This window comes from Haemaphysalis longicornis, unplaced genomic scaffold, assembly GCF_048455015.1.
Source record: "Haemaphysalis longicornis isolate Haplotype H1 unplaced genomic scaffold, Haemaphysalis longicornis Haplotype H1 scaffold_13, whole genome shotgun sequence".
In the NCBI taxonomy this organism is placed as follows: Eukaryota; Metazoa; Arthropoda; class Arachnida; order Ixodida; family Ixodidae; genus Haemaphysalis; species Haemaphysalis longicornis.
In genome coordinates, this window is record NW_027526233.1 from 51,086,227 (window position 1) to 51,107,288 (window position 21,062).

The window sequence follows — 21,062 nt, forward strand, 5'->3', positions numbered from 1 at the left end:
TATCAGATGAGGATGGCATGCTTCATTCCCGCTTTGCGCAGTTTGATGACCAAACATTGAACAATTCCCAAGTTACAAGGTCGGGTGCTATAGCAGCCATTTTGTCATTTGCTGTTGCCCATGGGCTGACATGGTCAGCCCTTGGTGATCTAGCGAAGCTGGTCAACTTTCTTTTCGGAACGGATGTATTGCCGAAAAGCAAGTATTTGATTAGGCAGCTCTAGTCCAAGGAAACACAGGATATAGTGCAACACCAGTACGTTTGTGAGAAGTGTAAATCTGAAATGGAGGCACAAGGGCTGTCAGCTCACTGCCCCATGTGCCAACACACTGATCGAATTCAGACATTGAAAGACCGTGGCCTGTTTTTTGTTATTCTTAACATGGAGAAGCAGCTCAGCTTTCTTCTTGAAAAAACAAAAGCGGACCTTCATAAAAACCTCAACAAGCTTCAGCAGCCCGAAGAACAAATTATTGATGTGACCAGTGCAGAGTGCTACAAAAGGCTGCGAAAGGCAAGAAATCTGAGTAAGGATGACTTGACACTGCTCATCAACACAGATGGAAGCCCTGTGTGGAAGTCTTCAAAGACTTCTATCTGGCCCCTTCAGTTCATTGTTAATGAACTTCCACCCCACGTGCGCTTCAAGCATCCCATTCTTGCAGGACTGTGGTTTGGGAAGAAGCATCCCAACATGCAGTTGTTCTTGCACACATTTTTAAAGGTGCTCAATGGCATGCAGGCAATCAAGTGGAACCATGAGGCTCACACGCATGTGTCCAAGGTAGCTGTCCTGGGTTCTCAGTTGATGCTCCAGCAAGAGCAGCCCCGCTCAACATGGTCAACTTCAATGGCTACTTTGGATGCCCATGGTGCCTCATTCCTGGGGAGCACACTGAAGGTAAGCCATGTTTATCTTGCAGTTCTTTGGCATGGCCTGTGGAAAACAGTAAACCAGTTGCCTTAATATTTAATTTCCCAAACACGTTGCAAAACTTATTTATCGCATGGATAAATGCAAACAGCAACGCTGCCAACTTCACGAAAGCAGAAGGGTGCACTGAAGGGCCTGTTGATACATTTTAACTTCAAGAAAACAGCGCAGATGGCAGGACTAAGCAAGAAACACAGAGTACAGGGGCTGACAAACCATGGAGTGCGCTTTAATGCGGCAGGAAAACACACGTGAAAAGTGAGGAAAAACGAAGAAAGCGAAATAAAGTTTTACATAAAATGTTTTCAGAAGAATACTGTTTGTAAAAAAAATAGTAAATTCTGTGCCATGCTTGTAGTGAAGACATTGTGTGACGAGTTTTTATTTTTCATTTAAGAGAGCATGCGGTACATCATATATGAGCCACCAGAAGCAAGGACATCTGAGATGATGGTTCAAGATATGAAGCTGGCTCTTCGGTTTAAGGACACCATCGATGGCATCAAAGGGATATCTGCTCTTGTGAACTTGAAAGGTAAGCTAGCCTTTAATCTCCTTTTATCGGCTATAGGTGCGCTTACTGATTTTCATTGCATCATACAAAAACAGCAACCTGAGCACGATACAAATGGAAACATTCTCAATCCTGAAGGTGAAATTATTTAACAAAAGGTTGTGTAATTTAAATCAAGGGTATGACGGAAGCCCATTTGGTCGGGATGCATATTGAAGAAGAAAGGCCAGTACGCCGACCACGTTATTTCGAGGTTAAAGGAAATTACGTTTCGGCTTCCACACTGAAGCCTTGGTCATAATAAAACCCTGAAGGGAAATAATCGCCTTAAGTACGCATCACAACGCTGCGCAGGCAACTTGCGTAGATTGGCGGCAGATTTCTGGCGTTCCTATTCAGCGTGTGTTCCGTCGTCTGTATGTGAAGTGATTCCAGTAGCAGGCGTCAGGTGGCATTCCTTTTTTTTTTTGCGAGGACACATGTAGCAGACCAGTAGATTGTGTGCGATGTGGTATCGCAGTGCTCGGCAAGGGTGCTTGTCGACACGTGGTTCTTGTTCACATCATTTTGATGCTGCTGCAGGCGCTGCGCAAAGTTTCCTGACTCGCCAATATACACGTAACTTCATTGTGCACAAGGAATGACGTAGACAACTCCTGGATACCTCTCTGTCTGCAGTTTGTCCTTTACGTTTACAAGTTCATGCCTTAGTTTGCGAGACGGCACGGGCGCAGTTTGCACATTGTATGAGCGGAGTATGCGTGACAGAGCCTACCCAGCAAACCACTAACATCTCTGCGACGTCCCAAAAAGATCCGAACGTCTATGTCCCAGCAGTGTCTCTATTAGACATCTGTACAACGTGCAATATTTTTCTGAAAATTTTTGGAATTTGAGATAACGTTTCTGGTACCTTAATGTGGGACGTTATTTCAACTATGCTGAAAACGTACTCTAGATGTTGCTGCTGCTTCATTTGTGGACGGTATTTAGACATATTTTTCTGACGTTGTTCAGATGTTGCTGGTATGTCTGCTTGTTACTTCGTACATGTCTATCGCAGTTACATATTTTTAGCTATATCTGCTATACCTTATTTTCAAACTCTCCGCAGTCGTAACCTTTTCATGTTACCGGGGGTTTTGTATGTGTTTTGTAGGGGTTTTGTACCGAGGCGTTTTGTGCAAGTTTTGTTATCCCCCAATATTGCTTTTACAGAAATATAAATGCGGAGGACATAATAAATAAATTATCATCAACATATGCCTGAACAAAATTTGATGCCTAAAGGAGTTTTCATTCACTGAAACCACCATTTTACTTGGTCCTTGTGCTCGCTCTCTCCGATGTTTCTTTGCGCGCGGTTGAGATTTTGTGCTTGTAAGCAGCAGATCTCGCGTATGCGCAACTTTTTCCCTAACAAAAGATTTAAAATAGCGTAAACTAGCTCAAGGCGGGATTTTAAGTATAGTTTGTGATACCGCTCCGGAAAAAACATTGCCGGCGTCGCCCATGCATTGCTGTGCAGCTGGCCCCGTGAGGAGCGCGAAGAGCCTGAGCTAGGCGTCAGCCTCTGTATGCAGCAGTCTTTCAAACAAACGTAAAAGCCGGGAGCTGACAACCGACAACAGCGAAAATGGAGGACCAAAACAAATTCCAATCCTTCAGGGCTGTCGGCTTTGGCAGAAGGCCTTACGATTCCAGTTAATCGTATATGTAAGGTAAAACAGATTTGGCAACCTTGCCTAACGCTCGAAAATATTGTATAAAGTCACTTTACGTTGTCACGGCATGAGAGTGTGCCGACATGCACTATGGGGAACAAATAATGTAGGTTGGTTTCCAAACAACCTTCTGTGTGTATAGGCGCGTGCTGGTTTTATACCAGGGGGTATGCAGGCTTATTGAGTACGCAGAATGCAGGCTTATTGAGCAAGACGAGTAGCCGGTATTGCAAACATACAGTAAGGCATTTTTGTTCAAATTTGGAGGGATATTTTGGTACATTTGCCACAGCTATATTATCCCAATGTTCAGGTAGGCGTTATACTAGAACTGCGCTCAAGAGGAGGAGGACCAGCCGGATGAGAAAACTTTAACAGTAAAATCGAGCTGGTTAGTGGACAGGCTCCTCAGTCCCAGACGAGAGAGAAAGATTCATTCTTCAATTCACCGAACGTCACCCCGAGTTGCCCAGGATTTGTTCTTTGCGCCTGAAGTGGTTGGAAAACAATAAAAAGCTGCCTGGACTTATTCATTGGTTTCGAATTGTGTTATACTGAAAATTGGCATGTACACTATTTATTGCGTTCGTTAGCGAGTATATCAAGTTTTCAATACCGTAATCATGGCATAACTGTTCGGGTTGAGATTGAGTTCGTTACGATAACGATGGTTCGATAGAAATTAGGTGCGCAAACGCTTTCTTCTAGTACTGTGGACAACATTATCTTCGGCGTAGCACAAATCTCATTGCATTGCATATCCACACGAACTTTGTGAGCCTTGAAAACATCTCCAAACCTCCTGGGACGTTTGGGACGGTGGAGAAGAATGAATGCGTTGGGCACAGAAAAAAAAACTTTCATCTAACACAAGTCAACAAAAACAAAAGAAATGGAAAACACCCGTTTTTTTTCCTGCCGTGCGCCCCGCTGCTTCATACGAAGCATTCCACTGTTGAGTCTTCATAAGAGCATCTCAGAACTATTTCTGGGAAGCTTACGCATTTTCAATACTTACCAAGGAGCTCTGAGCACTGAAACTCTCAGATACGCTAGGTAGGACGCGTTACGCACGATCGTCTGAGCGGTGCTCTCTGAAAGACGTTATCGCTATCCTCGTGTGTTGTAAATTTGTGCGGGATAAAGCTTGAAATTATTCAGAGCTGTCGGAATCTAAATCAAAACACGCTTTTTAAGGCCCCAGAGCATCGAAGCGGGCGATTTCTAGCAAAGGCACTCCTGCCAGTCACAACCGGACGATCGCGGCGCGAATGTAGCAGACGACAGAGGAGCGGGTCCGTCAGACGTCACGTCCAGGGGACGCCACTCAAATATCTCACCGTCATTTCCCGCAGTGCCCAAAGTTGAGTATAAATTCCTCCCGCTAAAATAAAAACTACATAAAATACACTAAATGTGTACTAACGCTACAGTTCGAACTATTGAAAATTTTATTGTTGTATATGCTGTTTTGAGACCGCAAAATAACGACGGTGCTATAAAGCCAGATCATATGAGCCAATCCAATTCACTAGTCATGACCTTCGGCGTTCAACGAGTGCAACTGGTGCAACGGCCAGACGCGTGCTGCGCCGTTCAGTTTCAACGTGTTACAGGATGAAAGCCTTGAATGTTACTCAAATGTCTACTGTTACTACTGTGAATGAAAGAAGACTGTGTGCAGCCGTGTGAATTGTGTTGTGAACTCAATTACTGGAAGAGCTCAGCGAGCCGAAAGCGCGACGGCAGTTGTCACCGATGCCACGCTATTTAGACCGTTGCAGTTGCGACCTTGTTCATCGCCTTCCCCTCGTGAGTATTGTGCATTTCAACGTCATTACTAATGAAATATCACGGTTTATTAGTTTTGCCAGCATATCTCTGAAAAGGCATATGGGTTGTACGTTGTTGCAGCGTTGTGGGAAACGTGCCTTCGAAATAAAGCTGTGGCGTTACAGACAGGGCGGAGCGATAAGCAGATAAACACTTGCGCTTTGTTCACCGCAGAAGCACAACGTCGCATCTCATCGCGAACGCGGCCACAACACACACACACCCACACCACTTCGTTGGCTGGCCTGGCTGCAAAGCTTTGTTTGGACAGTCAGCGATGACACGACGATACAGAGCTGTGCGAGGGAGATGTGCTAAGCACTCTTAAAGGGGCCCTGAAAGGCGTTTTGAGCACACTAAATGAACTAGCACAATCGTTAGATTGGGTCGTCAACGTCATCTGTGCCAAGTATTACTCTTTTACGCGCAGCGGAAAGCTCACACTTTTGTTGCAAAGTTTGTCGCTTTTTTCTCACCCTTTCCTTCGTGTTTTTGGACGCCGCCATCTTCACATGTCTACATCATCGATTCCCAGATGTTCGTCATGAGCTAGACATCCTGCTATTGGGCGGCTTTTTCACGCACTTCCGGCAAAGAGATGAGTCGTCTGCTCAGCGTCGGCTCGCCGGCTGATCTGCCGGCGGAGTGCCGGAGTGCTTGGACATTTTACGACAAACGAAACAAGTGTAAACAAACGTTTAACCGTTTGTATTAAATGCAGCACGACCATAACACGACATGGATATTCCCTTATCTGAGTACGTTCCGTAAAGAAAGCGTTGAAGCCCCGTGGCACTTTTTTCGTGCAATCGCAGAGAACGCCCTGAGCCGAATGCCCGGGTTTGACGCATACATTTTATTCTACTTCAAAACAATCCAGAGATGGGTTTCGAACGAACACAACGTCACAAAATGCGTTGCAAGTCAGAACCGCGATTGAAAGACGATGGGTTGCCTCCTCCTGCCCGTCGTAACTTTGGCACTCACCTCGCGCGCGGTTTGCGGGGACGAACAGCAAGTCACTTAACTCCGGCGCACAAGCCGAGATGGCTTTTAGCCACGCACACTGCACATACCCCATGCGAAGTTGAGTCGTACGTCGCTCGAGAAAGATAACCCAGACCATGGGAAGCACTATCCACCTGCAGAAGCACAAGGTTGCATTGCATCGCGAAACAAAGACGTCCACAACACACACACACCATCGCCTCCTGTAATGTCAAACGCATCTCGCACTTCCCAATGGGAGTGGGTGGTACGCCTGCAGTGCCCACATGTCGCGAGGTGGGGCCCCGAGCTGAACCGGGAACACGCAACTGTAACTGAGTTCTACAGTGGTTTGTGCCTTGTTGTCAAGGCAACCGATGTTTGAGATTCTCAAAGAAGTGGCGCTCGCTCCAGCGCTAGAAAGCTCAGAGCCGCGGTGGAGCATGCTTTGCCAACGTTGCCGCTCTCCACCACGCGTCGCCCCAAGCTGAACTGGTCACATGATTGAAGGGTTTTGTGCACGGGTTCTGTGTCGATTTAAAATGTCTTTTTCACATGCCGCCGGCAGGAATTACGACCGCCGCAAAATAAGACCCGGCACCAGCGGGGCCACATCTGATACGGCAGTTTTTGGATAAACAGTGTCGGTGCATCAAAGGGAACGAGCGCACGATCTTCCCCGTACGGCTGCGAGTTCGCCGCCGATAAAAAGTCACGTGCCACCGATAGCAACTGCACCAACGAACACCGCGAAAGGGCAAGGCCAGGCCGCCGCACACAAGCGGCCAGATTTTTCGTTCGGTTTTCCAGCCTTAAGCGAAGTGCGGGATTCATGGTGTCAACAAAGCTTGCCCGTAGCAGACGACGTAGCAGCGCAATAGCGGAAGTACGTCACCGCTGCGGAGCGCAGCATCATGGGAGGCAAAGCTCGCGCGCCGTAAACAGCGGAGAGTAAGTCGAAAGGAGGAGGAAACGCGGAGCGACGATAATGCGCCGTTTTTGATTTACGATTTCTCAGCTAATACCCATCGCTTTAACAAAATTCTTGCGGGAGGAGATTACAAATACATTGCTTTATTTGGGTACATGTACATCCATGCATCGGCGGAAGGTATTTCAGGACCCCTTTAAAGCAAGGAACTTTCTCCATCGGAGGCAAATTACGGTCGACAGAAAGGCGGAACCGTGGATGCTTGTCGCGCTACTTGCCGCCTGTTGGAAACGCAAGCGGCCTTACGTAGGCACGCTATTTCGCTTCCGTTCGCCAAATGCAGAAGCGGCTTAACGTACGGCGCATGCGCAGTGAGAACGACGCAAAGAATAAGCGTTCGCTAACTTTTTGCATACGGTTGCGTACGTTATTCTAAAACTCTCTAGTTTCCGCCCCGTCCGCTCCATTGGCATACGCCTTCCCTCGAACCTACCAGTCGAAGTTCAAACTCCTGTTAGGCGTGCCTCAACAAAAGCAGTTGTTGGCGACGCGATCTTCAATGGATTTACAGCGCACGTAGACGAGAACATCAGAAGAGAAAATAGGACAAAGCGGTGAACTCTGAGTTTTATTCAGACACGAAAGACATAAACCGGGACACATCCGATAGGAATGGCAACACCATCTGACGTAAACATCATCTTGCGCCCTGCCAGCTACACCCGTTGCTCCTACTGGCTCCGCAATGCTGATTTGCCAAAGGGGACTAGCTGTGTGGAGGTTTGGTCCATACTCTTTAGCACAGTCTCGTTTCCCACTCGTGCGTGAAGGCACAACGCCTCAAAAGTGTCATCGGGATTTGTTTCCGTCCGCAGCGTTGAAGGCGCCTTTTGTACAGTCAGTAAAAAAACAGAACGAGAGATTGTGCACCTGAACGGAAAACTCTGATGTGCAGCAGTGATGTAATGAACACGAGTGGCAGGAATTGTTATTGTTATATCCTGTGCGTATATATTTCAGGGATTTGGGCAGAGAAACTCTAGATGACAAAATTTGTGCGATGATACTCAAAACGCCATGGAACGGAAGCGCCCAACCACTAAGTGCGCAATTGAACGGAAGATGATAGGTATAACATTAAGCGACAAGAAGAGAACGGAGTGGATCAGGGAACGAACGCGTGTTAATGACATATTAGTAGAAATTAAGAAATGGAGGTGGGCAAGGCATGTAATGCGAAAGAAAGATAACCGTTGGTCATTAAGCGTAACAGTGTGGATCCCTAAAGAAGGCAAGCGTGGCAGGGGGCGGCAGAAATTAAGTTAGATTAGCAGATGAGGTGAAGCTTGCGGGGGTAAATTGATCGCAGTTAGCGGAGGACCGGGATAATTGACGATCTATGGGAAAGACCTTTGCCCTGCAGTGAGCATAGATTGGTGGGTGAAGATGATGACTCATTCCTAAAAGAACGCAAGAAAACTCAGCTCAGCCTCAAAGAATGAAATTGTAACTTTTTTATTTTTAACACGCCGTTCTGCTGAATATAGCAACCTTGTTTTCGCGCAAGTTGGTGTCTCTTTTATGTCTAGCGCTGAACTGCAAATGCAACACCAAACTCGTAACGAGACTGACTGTCAACTTTCACTTGGGGAAGGCCTACTCCAATAGCATTGCTATACAGTCAATTCATCCCACCTATGCAATGAACAAAGCCTGCTGTATGCCGTAAAATTGAGCCAGTATCAATTGCAGATTGCGTGTATCATGTTTTACTTCACGTGCGTCTTGTTCGCGTCCTGATTATCCCGTCTACCAGTCATGTTTGTTGGTCGCCTAAATGCCACCTAAGTCTTTATATTTTGCATGTGCTTCATTGCTCAGACGAATATTTTTAAACTTGTTTATCTCCTGGTGCAAGCCAATGCCATCCATGCCCCACCCTTCACTGCATTGTAGGATCGTGCGGTGTGGCCTGATTAACTGTATATTGATGCAAAGTTGAATTGTAAAAATATTCGGCTAACTTGTGTTCAGGGCATAGTAGGTGCAGTAATAACCAAAGTGAGTGGGGGAATCTATTATTTTGGTTTCATTCCTACCTGTTTTTAAGCAATGCCGCAGCCACCACTGTCACATGTCTGTTGTTTAAACGCTAACGCCACTCAAGGAACATAAGCAAAATGCACTTTATTTAATGAAAGCCTGCCAACACAACTCACTACAACAGAATTCTAACCTCAGAAATTCGAATACAGTCGCAACTGGAAATTTTATATAGAGTTTAAATTAGGGAAGTGTATGTTTAACTTTGAGTGTGCAGTAAATATTTCTTGCACTACCTTGATGTTTCCTGCTGTACAACGTATATTTCAAATAAAAATGTAGGCCTAACAAGACAAGCGAACAGGACAACATGACGAGTTTTTCAGTGATGTGGTTTTTGAAGGTTTAGTTATGCATATATACCAACTAGCCCACCTCGCCATTGTGCTGCAGGATGTACGTCCATGGCAGAGACGCTGTCCGGGTTTGTGCATGTTTCCTTTTGCCACATTTGTTGGATATGGCTTCATCCGTGTATATATTGTCACTTCACTCAAAAAAAGTGGTCAACATAGACACAGAAAAATATTTCGCAAGTTCAGATGGTACCTGTAGCTGGGCTAAAATGTCCTCAGTGTCCCGATTCACGAAATATAGTGCGTATAAATAGTGGTACCTCACATTAGCAGTCATAATTTTAAGGTTGCCTTAGTAGTGCCAATGCTGGCATTAAATTACATAGACTCCGCTCTCTTCCTTTCCCCTAATGTTACACCCATCATCTAACGTTCTACGGCCTGCTAAGTAGTCCTAATTTCAGTTAGACCCTTTTATTGACCCTGGAAGTATCTGCCCCGTAGGTGAGTACTGGTAAGCTGCAGCTGTCATATACTGTAGTTTTCAAGGACAATGGTAGGCGGCCACTCTGTATTATACCAGCCTTAAAAGCTGTATTAACAACATAGATTTTCCTGTACCCATGCCTAGATTGAAGAACTGGATTGCAACGGAGGTGCTACTGCAACAGTGCACAAGGCGCCTGCTCAAGCTACTGTTGACGGTCAACTTGGCGCAGGAGTTCTCCTGGTTTGGGAAAAAGAGAAGCACCCTTTTTTCCACCTGCGAACGACATCCTGAATTGTGTGTAACTAGATATCTTCGTGTTGTTACAGACATCAAATTCTTTCATTAGACAATGTATAGGGCCCAGATTTTTATTGTCAGTCACATCCTGCGCAAATATCAACATTGTCGACAACCGGCGGCTTCTTAGTTTTTATTGCTAGAAGAGGCATTTAATTTCATTCAGCCTTTGGATCATGAAATTTCTACTCACTTTCCAACCAATCCCGTCCGCAACTATTTTGACAGTTTTTGGCACTACAACGAAGAATGAAAACTGTTCAAGAATCCCTACCATAACTGATGATGGAGGCATGCACCATAGAACCACCATTGAATTCTTTCCTTGCTTCGATGCATTTTTATTTTGTGTTATTGTTCCTTGAGCGCATCACTTGGTGTGAATCATGTAGTTGTGTATATCTGTCTTGTTGTAAATATTATTCAATCATTTCCGTGTTCCCCGTTTTTTCGTTTGTTGCCAAATCATATCACTTTGTGTGAAATATTGAAATAGTGTAACATTGTATTGTTTTCCTATCCAGACTTGAATAATTTGTTGCTAAAGTTTTTTGTTGTTTTATTGTCCTGCCATTTCGCTAAGTGTGAATTATTTCATCACGTAAATTACAACTGCTCTTGTAACCGCCGTACACTCATTTCTGTATACTCACCTTTTCTAGTGTCTATAACCATTTCCCTAGATGTTGGTTTGTTTAAAGTATCTCAAATTTTTATGGCACTCACAGCCACCACTCAACACAACGTTTGTATTTCCAAGGTGCTTTTGGTGTATTGTTCCACAAATTGTTCGCTAGATTTGAACTATTTAGTTCCGTACATTTGCTTTGTTTTTGTAACCACCATTCAATCATTTTTTTTGTTTCCACACTGTTTTTTTTCCACACTGCTGTTTTTCATCCATTTCACTTAATGTGAGATACTTCAAGTTGCATAACTATTTTGTGCTTGTACGCTGGGTTTACATGTTTGCTTTTTTTCTATTTTTGTCAACCTTTTTGCTGTGTTTGACTTATTTAATTACTATTCTTGCAAATATACAATGTGTACCCTGTGGGCCAGGGCAAATAGGAATCAAAATAAAGTGGTTGTATTGCGAAAGCATATTACATAATTTTGTGAAGTCAACATAAACTGTGTTACTGAACTCTTGTGTTTCATGTGTGCATTGAAAGCTTTCTTACTACCCAGCTGCACTTACTTACATCTAGGTTGGCAAGACTGTCATTTTATAGTTTATTTTTGAATTGTTTCCCTGATAGTTTATTTGCAGAAGGCCTGTACAGCCATGCTGGTGGTACAATTCGATGACGCTACTGTTGTTGCCTTAGTGTCAAGGTCACTTGTGCTGATCAGGACTGGTTTGCTGTTACTTACTGCCACTTGTTTTCGATGCGACATTTCTTGATTAGAGCAGTGCTTCATGTGCTTCTGCAAGAGTGTGTGGTCAGCTAGTTACTTCACATATAGGACTTCATGCAGTATGCAGCAGTTCAAAAGTGGAAACATTATTCTAGAAACCAAGTGACAAGTAACAGCAAACAGTGCTGAATAGCTAGTAATACATGTATTTGAAATATTATTGCCTACAACACGTAGGCAGCCTTGAAAAGGGGGCTTGCCAAACGTCCAGATAATGTATAAAGAATGTAAATTTCCATTATACAGGTTCATCTCTACAATATCATACTAACGTACACTAGTCATGAATATAACAAACTAATGCTTGTGCCGAAGACAGAAAAATAATGTAGAACAGACGTCTATAAACGTCTTGCATGCGTACCACTTCAAAATATCCATACGACGTACCACTAAGGTAACGTCCCGCAAACAGCGTATAAAAGTACCATGAGACGTCTACAGTACGTAATCCTTCGTGTTATTTGGATGGGTTTTTTGCAGTTGTGGGGACGTTGATTATATGTAACTCTGACCCCAACAGTACGTCTCCTGGACATCTGCAATGTCTATTGCTGACGTCTCCGGGATATCTGCACGACGTAACGTTGTTTGCTGGGTATCTGATGCCGGGCACGTACGGAATTGCTGCGTGCTTTTGAAGTCCGACGTCGGCAGCATGCGCAGGGCGAGGGCGTTGTCGCTGAACAGAGTTGATGAAGCCCTTAGGGTAACCGCACAATGAAATCTCGTAGTGAGCTCGCGTAGTCGTGAATTCCCGACTGTGAATTCATCCAATTCACGACTGAGGAAGAGGCCGACAGGCGTCTGGCATTCCTGGACGTCCTGGTGAAGCGTGATGGTGTGGGGCTGTCCTTTACGGTGTTCAGAAAGAAGACTCACACTGGCCGGTGCCTACACTTTAATTCGGTGCATCCGGCAGGAGAGAAGCAGTTTGTGGTGGCCTCCCTTCTCCGCAGAGCTGACAGGACCTCCAGCAAGCCAGAGGACCTGGTGGCAGACGATACGCGAGCTCACTACGAGCTTTCATCGTGCGGTTACCCTAAGGGCTTCATCAACTCTGTTCAGCGACAACGCCCTCGCCCTGCACATGCTGCCGACGTCGGACTTGAAAAGCACGCAGCAATTCCGTACATGCCGGCATCAGATGGGCTCTGTCACGCATACTCCGCTCATACAATGTGCAAACTGCGCCCGTGCCGTCTCGAAAACTAAGGCATGAACTTGTAAACGTAAAGGACAAACTGCAGACAGAGATGTATTCAGGAGTTGTCTACGTCATTCCTTGTGCAAACTGCCGTTACGTGTATATTGGCGAGTCAGGAAACTTTGTGCAGCGCCTGCAGCAGCATCAAAATGATGTGAACAAGAATCACGTGTCGACAAGCACCCTTGCCGAGCACTGCGATACCACATCGCACACAGTCCACTGGTCTGCTACATGTGTCCTCGCAAAAGAAAGGAATGCCACCTTACGCCTACTACTGGAATCACTTCACATACAGACGACCGAACATACTCTGAATAGGAACGCCAGAAATCTGCCTCCAATCTACGCAAGTTGACTGCGGAGCGTTGTGAAGCGTACTTAAGGCGAGTATTTACCTTCAAGGTTTTATTGTGACCAAGGCTTCAGTGTGGAAGCCGAAATGTTAATTTCCTTTAAACTCGAAATAACGTGGTCGGCGTCCTGGCCTTTCTTCTTCAAAGGTTGTCTAATGCTACAAGCAGCTAATGATAATGCTCTTGCCAAAACCTATCAAGTTTTTCCAGGTAGCGGAACAATGTAACTGTGAGGCTTTCCAGCTGATTCACTGTGCTGTTTCATTTAGATGTCAGCTCTAGATTGTGGCTAATGTTTGTCTATATTTCTCTTGCTTGCCAAACACCTGCAAGGACACCAGTGTAGAAGATAGAAGAGTGGACAAAAAGCAGGGTTTTAAGGCAAGTCAAGAAACGAAGTAAATTTAGAAGATTGACCATTCAAAGTGTAGAGACCGGCTCAGTAGACGATGTCTTAATGGCAGTTTAAGGAGTTTGTATGACTGGTGAGGTCTATACGCAGTGTGTGGCGACACGGCTAATAATTATTTATACATCAGTTTGAACCATTACGTACATACCTTCCTCATGCTTTCTGTTGTTCTGTGGTAAAGAGGGAAACAAATAAATGAAAGAATGAAATGGCAGAATGGAACATCAGTATAAGGTGAGAAAGGCAAGTCTATTTCAGGGCATAAACGAAAGTAAGCGCTTTTTCCGGGATTTTAAAAAATCCTGCACAACGCTGTTTGTGTAAATAACAGGTGGCAGCAAACATCTATTGTTTTGAACCTTCCTTAATGACAAAAGAATACGGGAGGTGTCTGTATGAAAGCATAGATAAAGTCAGTGGTGCACTTACCTCTTGAAGTTGTTTTGAGCTTGTAATTAGAGGTGTTTTCACAAAAAACAATAAATCCTATTGTCGAGAAATTCTATTTCTGCTTTGCACTCCCCCCCGCGCTCCCCCTCTCCACCTTATGAATGCATATTTCGAAATAGTTAACCGAGCTCTGTGTATTGACTGTGGGCTTCAGCATTTCATGACAGCCTGGTAGTCCGACTTCAGTCATCAAGACAGCACTATTTTGCCCTGCTCCTGCTGGGTATTTTAGCAACAGTAATAAGGTTATGGTGCAGGTGTAGGTCACAGAGAACTTTAACGGCATGCAGTATTTTATCGGCCATTTTACTCGTCATACGTGGAGTAGTTATTTCTTGCATTGGGCGACACGTTTAATGGGGTATTTGTTAATGACATTATTAACCACGCTGTTTTTTTAGGGCTAGATCTGGTCATTGCTCAGAGCGTGGAGTACATGCACTGCGTCCTGCAAGGTGTGTCAAAACAAGTCACAGAGGCACTCCTGTCCACTCCATACTCCAATCTCTGCTTTGACGAAGGTAATATCACATATGTTCTCTTTTCTTTGTATGGTGTGATTTGCTGCTGAAATGATGCTACTTTTACATTCCTTGGGTTATACATTTATTGGAGGTTATTTTTTACAGCTCTCACATCAACAGTGGCTAAAATCGATGCACGGCTCCTAGTCATCCAGCCTCCCCATTGGGTGACAAGGTTGCCACGGCCCCTTTCCGAGCGGAGCTACTGGAAAGCTTCAGAATGGAGGCATTGGATCCTGTTTTACGCCCTGCCATGTCTTGAGGGAATTCTTCACCTTGAATACTGTAGAAACCTGTCGAAGTTGTCAGAAGCTCTGCGTATCCTTTTGGGAGAAGAGCTCAGTTCAAATGAAATCGACAGAGCAGGTGACATCAATGTTTCAATTGTGTTGCAAGCAATCCGTTATGCGAAATGTTTTTCCAAATGCTTGTTGGGATAGATGGACCATAGTAACACAGTAACATGGTCATAATTTTTAGCTGCATCTTATGTTTGCAAGTGACTGGCTAGTGTTTTTTGGCATTAATAAGTTAACTCATTTGATATTTCAGCCATAAAAGCCATTGATGCCATTAATAATGGTCATTGAAGCCTTTGATTGGCCACTTATCACTGCTATTTTGAGTTGGTAGTATTTGGCAGATGGTCAGTGTTTGCCGTGTTGTTATAGTAAAGCGCAGGCTTTACAACTGCATAGCACTAGTTTCAACATTGGCTTTTTCACATTACGCCAGCCATGTGGAAAAGCCAGACACGCAAAATGCAGTATGTAGGTGTTAGGCTAGAACATTCGTGGTTGAAAACCACTTCCATAGATCATAATATTAATACTTTTATTCGTACTCAGGGCGACTGGAGCCATGTGTACAGGACTACAAAAGGCAGGACTGCCGATACTGGGGAGGTTTATGTGTGAAAACAACTTGCGCTTCTGCAGCAGGCTAGTTTTGCATAGGGCCACGCAAAGGAGATACGCCGCTGGCAACAGCCCACGCATGACCATGTCGACATGGGTATCAAAAGTATGCAACACAAGGAGGCAAGATATTAATCGACCAGATTTAGGGGAAATCCCCAAAATGGAGTAAGTTTGAGCAAATGAAAGTTTGACATCCACCTAAATGCAGCCATACGGCTACAAAGGAAAGCTATACAGCTTTCTCAGAAAGTTCGCAGTTGAAGAAAAATTTGTCCTGGTCCAGGATTCGAACCCGGGACCACTGCTTAACCGGAGCAGTCGCTCTACCAACTGAGCTAACTAGGATGTTAGTCATTTGTAGCGCGAGAACAAATTGATCGACAACTCGAAGTGAAGGACAGGTGTTAATCCACCAGATTTAGGGGAAATCCCCAAGGTTGAGTAAGTTTCAGCGATTGAAAGTGTACTTCCTCCACCTTGGGGATTTCCCCTAAATCTGGTCGATTAACACCTGTCCTTCACTTGGAGCTGTCGATCAATTTGTTCTCGCGCTACAAACCACTACCCTCCTGGTTAGCTCAGTTGGTAGAGCGACTGCTCCGGTTAAGCAGTGGTCCCGGGTTCGGATCCTGGACCAGGTCTTAAACTTTCCCACGCACCAAGCAGACCAAAGGTTTCGTGATGCCCATCACGTGAAGCAGGCAAGTTGCTGCTAAAAGCCCGCTCCAGTCTCATAAACACAAAATCTACTCAGCATTTTCCTCACGAGAGCACTAAACAGTCATACTTTATGGTCTTTGGGTAGGCCCATGAAGAAGGAAGAATCCCCCTCTGTTAATCTGGCTTGTATGTTGAGCACATCTGATAAGTTGCTGAGAAGTAACTTCAATGCTACGCTTGTATTTGGAACTAACCTGTCCCTTCCTGTTTTCATGTATTGTGCAGTTTGTTTTTCTGTCATTATTCTTAGTTCAAGGATAAACACAGAAGAAATCATGTTTATTTTAACTTCCATGGGACTGCCTCTAGGATGTACCTAAGGCGCTTTTGCCACTATATTTTTGCTTGCCAAGTGGTTCACTGTTGTAGCCAGTGCATTAAATCTGGGCTTGTTGGTTGCATGAACTGTACAACATAATTAACAGGGCAGTAAGGACTGGACTAAAGGCAGTGGCCCCACAGAGCTCATCTTTTTCCTCTCTTCTAGTCGTTACTCCGCTGCTTATGTTTCACAGTACATTTTTTGGGGCCTTTTTCGTACTTTAATTTACTACCACGTGTGGTTTTCGTGCTATTGATTTGTTGCTCAGCTCATGTAGCTTTGTCAGTATGATTCATCCTGAAATGTCTTACGATATGACAGTTGCTTTAACCTTATCCTGGGCGAAGTGTTCTGAATGAAAACACGTAAGAAAATGTTGCGAACTGTCCCAATGTACAGATTCATTTTTGTCAATGTTAGTCATGTGTAAGCACAGGCTTTGATGCTTGCCTGATACATTTTTTAAAGAACCATGCTTTTTATTCCATGCTTTTCAAGGAATCAAATGTTGGCAATCAGTTTTTCAAGAAAGCATGATTAAACTTTTTTTTGCCCATGTGTGGAACTGTGCTCAATAAATGTATTTTTAATGCATTTTCTTGGCTCATGCTTACTTAAGTTGCAATTACTATTTTTAACTATATGCATTGTAGATTACTGAAAGCTGGAATTGCCATAGAAATATATGCCGCAGCTACGGGATGCAGAGAATAAAATAAGGGTGGATATATATGCCACAGCTACGGGATGCAGAGAATAAAATAAGGGTGGATATCAATGTAGAATATTGGGTCCATTATAACTGGTGTGTTTTTTTTTGCAAATATACTCTGACCTGAATTGATTTAAAGTATGTGGCAGTACTTTGGTTGAAGTGGAATTAAGGCTACTGCATGAGTGACGTTCTGGGCTATGTGCACTTCACTCATCGAACAATACTAGGTTAATAAATGTGCTTGAAAGAGTGGGGAACGTTTCCTGCAGCTTCATACAAGCGTGGACTTATATATAACAATATTGGCGGAGTGGTGGATTCGTAAAGCTTTGCTGCATACGAAAGATTAAGTCCTGGCAGCGGGCCCCTTAAAAGCCCGAATCAAACATAAGCACAGTAGAAAAAAAATTTCAGTGCTTAAGCGCTGAAAATTTTTTTGCCTAATGCCTTTGCTCAAATTTGCTTGAAAAAAAATGCTTTAAGGCAGGCTATGCAGTTTGCTCTCCAGAAAAGAAGAAATGAGGGCACGTGAAACCTTCCAATATATTCAGATTACAAACATGTTCCTCGAAGAAGGTTCTTGTACAGAGTATGCCAAGGCTTTGGCAACTGCTTTGCTACTAAGGGAATAAACCATATGGTATTTGCTCAAAATAAAAACACCATGGTGAAAAAAAAACTTCCTGTTTTTAGCACGCAGTACTCTCACCGAACACACTAGAAGAAGTACCCGTACATTTTGTCCTTTAGGAACATCGCCTGAGGAGTGAAATCAAGGTCAACAGGCAAATTACCTTGTAAAAAATGTTCGCAGAAGCAAAAAAAAAGTGTGGGGATGGGGATAGCTCAGTGGAGGCTTGAACCATGGACTACTGCACGAAAAACGCGCTTATAACCACTGCGCTAACGCAGCGGCAGAGTTGATAGTAGAACATGCAGCATACAAAGCACAGTACTCGTCAACATTACATTGTCAGATAATCGATCTACTTTCTGTCGTTTTTGAGATATTCTAGCGTGATGCGCGTCCAACAAAGTTCTGTCGCATCGGACTCACAGGTGGGTCCCGTCTGCGTAATACTACCGGGTCGCCTTTACTTAACTGATGAAAGAGCCATCGTAATGAAATGAGGTATATGAGTGTCGAACAGCTTTCGGATAACAATCGATCGCTTGGTTGAATTTGTCTTCGGGGCATACCAATCGGCTGGATAGGCCAGGCGCTTGACGCGTAAGTACCGCGCGCACAGTGCCCCGTCCGCAACGAAACTAATAAAAGCAGAGCGGAAATAATGATTGTTTTGAGGTCGTGTTTTGAGGGCTCACGATAATAGGCAGTTTTAGCATATTGTTACCGTGTTTGCGCTACCGTTTACCGTGTTACCGGAAGCCGCTGGCGACGGTGAAGCCCGTGCCGGTAAGTTGCCGTTCGCAGTAAGTCTCGCGCTGCGCAGTCGACTCCCGAAAACACGGTAAACAGTAACGAAACACGGTAACGATATGCTAAACCGAGCGCTCTATTAGCTAGCTCTTCTGGACAAAGAAAACGGAGAAAAAATTTGACAGATCGAGTCACCCTTCTGATGTTCAGCTCGAGAATCAGAAACGCTAATCGAAGCAGAATGTACAGGCGAAGTTCGTCCTGCACATAATAAAGTCTGCCTTCCTGCCATACCCCTTACACACACTTTATCATCATCGACTCAACTGTCGATCTTTCCGTCACTTCCATCCGACATCACCATGCCGATATGTTATCCTTCCAGCAAGCGAGATTTACCATCGCGCAAGCATCTTCTGATGCGGACACAGCGCGCCTACCATCACATGCCTGTGTCTCTTCCATCACAGGCAAACAAAGCTCATTTGTGCATCAAACACCAAAAAGGTAGTTTTTGTAATTTTCTCGAAACGTTCGATGCCACCGCTATGTTTCTGTTGTTACAACCGCTTTGCTCTCGAATGAATTTTGGCTTGCACGTTGCCGTAATTCATTCGGAAAATGCATTTCCATCATCAATTCAGCAGTCAAGCTTGCCATCACACCAGAATCTGCCGCCATTGCGCCGCAAGCCTGCCAGCATAGAGGAAGGTGGTGGAAGACGATGGAAGGTGCTGGCAGGCATGCCATCATGCCTGCCAGCACCTTCCAGCGTCCCCTTCCAGCAGCTTCCATTACAGTTTCTTACGTACATCAAGCTTTCCGAGGCGACCATAAAACGCAATCAACCTTTCCAGCGATGAATCTTGGTGGTTGGTTGATGGAATTTTCAACAGGGATACTTCGCAAAGATCAATACTTCGCATGGCAGAAGTGGTCGAGGGAGTCCTTGATTCTTGGTAGGGGTACACGTCCTTTTTGGTGATTTTGTTCAGTCGCCGGTAGTTAACGCAGAACCTTAAAGTGCCGTCTTTTTTCTTCACGAGTATGACCGGCGCAGACCACGAACTTTTCAATAGCTGTATAATGTCGTCGGTGAGCAAGTTGTCGAATTGAGTCCGGATGGCTTCGCGCTCGTGTGAGGAGAAGCCGTACGGTGACTGTCGGATAGGTCGTGCTCCATCTTCGGTTATTATCTGGTGCTTCGCCATGGGTGTCTGACGTAATTTTGAGTTCGACGAAAAACACTTGCCGTAGCAACGTAGCAAATCCAATAATTTCTTCCGTTCTTCTTGCGGTAACGCTGAAATCACGTCGAAGGGTTTCGGAAGCTTGAAGGTATCTTCTGGTGAGCATTCAAAGTCGGTGACGGCGATCACGTCACTTGTTCCAGCGCCCCTGTTCCAGCGCCGCTTTCTAGCGCCCCTGTTTAAATGCTGGTATTCCGCGTTGAAATTAGTGACCAAAACGTGAGATTGGCATTGCTTAAAGCGCGTAATGCCTCTTGCGACGGAAACACCGCGGTCGAGGAGCAACCGTTGATCACTCTCTACGATAGCGTCGTTGTCAGGAACAGCATCTTCACAGTAAATCGTGATCATCAAGCTTGCCCGGGGTGACAGGGTGACATGATCAACGCTTATCATTACAGCAGCACGGTGTTCGGCGTTCGGTTCCGACGTAATGGACCGATCGGAGGAAAAGGTTATGGACTTGGCCTGTAGATCAATTATGGCACCATTGTCCATCAAAAAGTCCATTCCAATAATGACGTCACGGGAGCAGTTAGGCAAAATAAATAATTAACGCCGCAGGGTACGTTGTGCCGTCTATGGTGACGAGAAATGTGCACGTTCCACTTGGCGTCACGAGGATGCCTCCTGCTGTGCGAATTTGTGGACCGTGCCATGTCGTCATAACTTTTCTCAGCTTATACGCAAATGCTCCGCTTATTACTGAGTAGTAGGCTCCCGTGTCTTGCCATTGATGGACACCTTGACGTCAGTGGCCGCCTTCCTCGAGTTCCGGATGCGTCGGGGCGTCGCATCTCGGCTTGTGCGTGTTGACGGTGGCGCACTGTGCGTCGTCGTTGTCGTCGTCTTCTCAGCGGCAGAATCGGTCATGTCGGGTACGTGTCGTGCCATGTAGCTGTCGTCGTGTTCGGGAGTCTCGTGATGGTTAGGTCGAGTCGTCGGGACGAGGGCATGTCATGAATCTATGTCTTCAGCGAGTCGCTGCGTCGTTGAAGGGTTTTTATTTTTCCGCCGCTGTGCAACTTTACCTCCCCATAGATTCGAAGTACTGTTTTGGTGGTCAGCCATCCTTCGACGAGCTCGTTTCAGGGGTGTGTTGTTTCGACGTTCCAGTCACAAAGACAAAAAATGCCATTGCTTCAGTACACCCAGGAGAAGAACATTATCAGCATATGCTTAATTAAGTTTTGAAACTGCGTACAAGTTCCGCAGAATGGCCTTTCTTCGGCCAAACAATCATAATTAACGTTGCCCAGAGGATTCCCTTTTA

The 21,062-nt window shown here is 45.0% G+C and overlaps 1 pseudogene; it reads left to right on the forward strand.

The window, feature by feature from the left end:
• The first annotated feature begins 530 nt into the window (after window positions 1-530).
• Window positions 531-20,263, forward strand: LOC144163829 (uncharacterized; annotated as a pseudogene).
• Window positions 20,264-21,062: the final 799 nt, after the last annotated feature.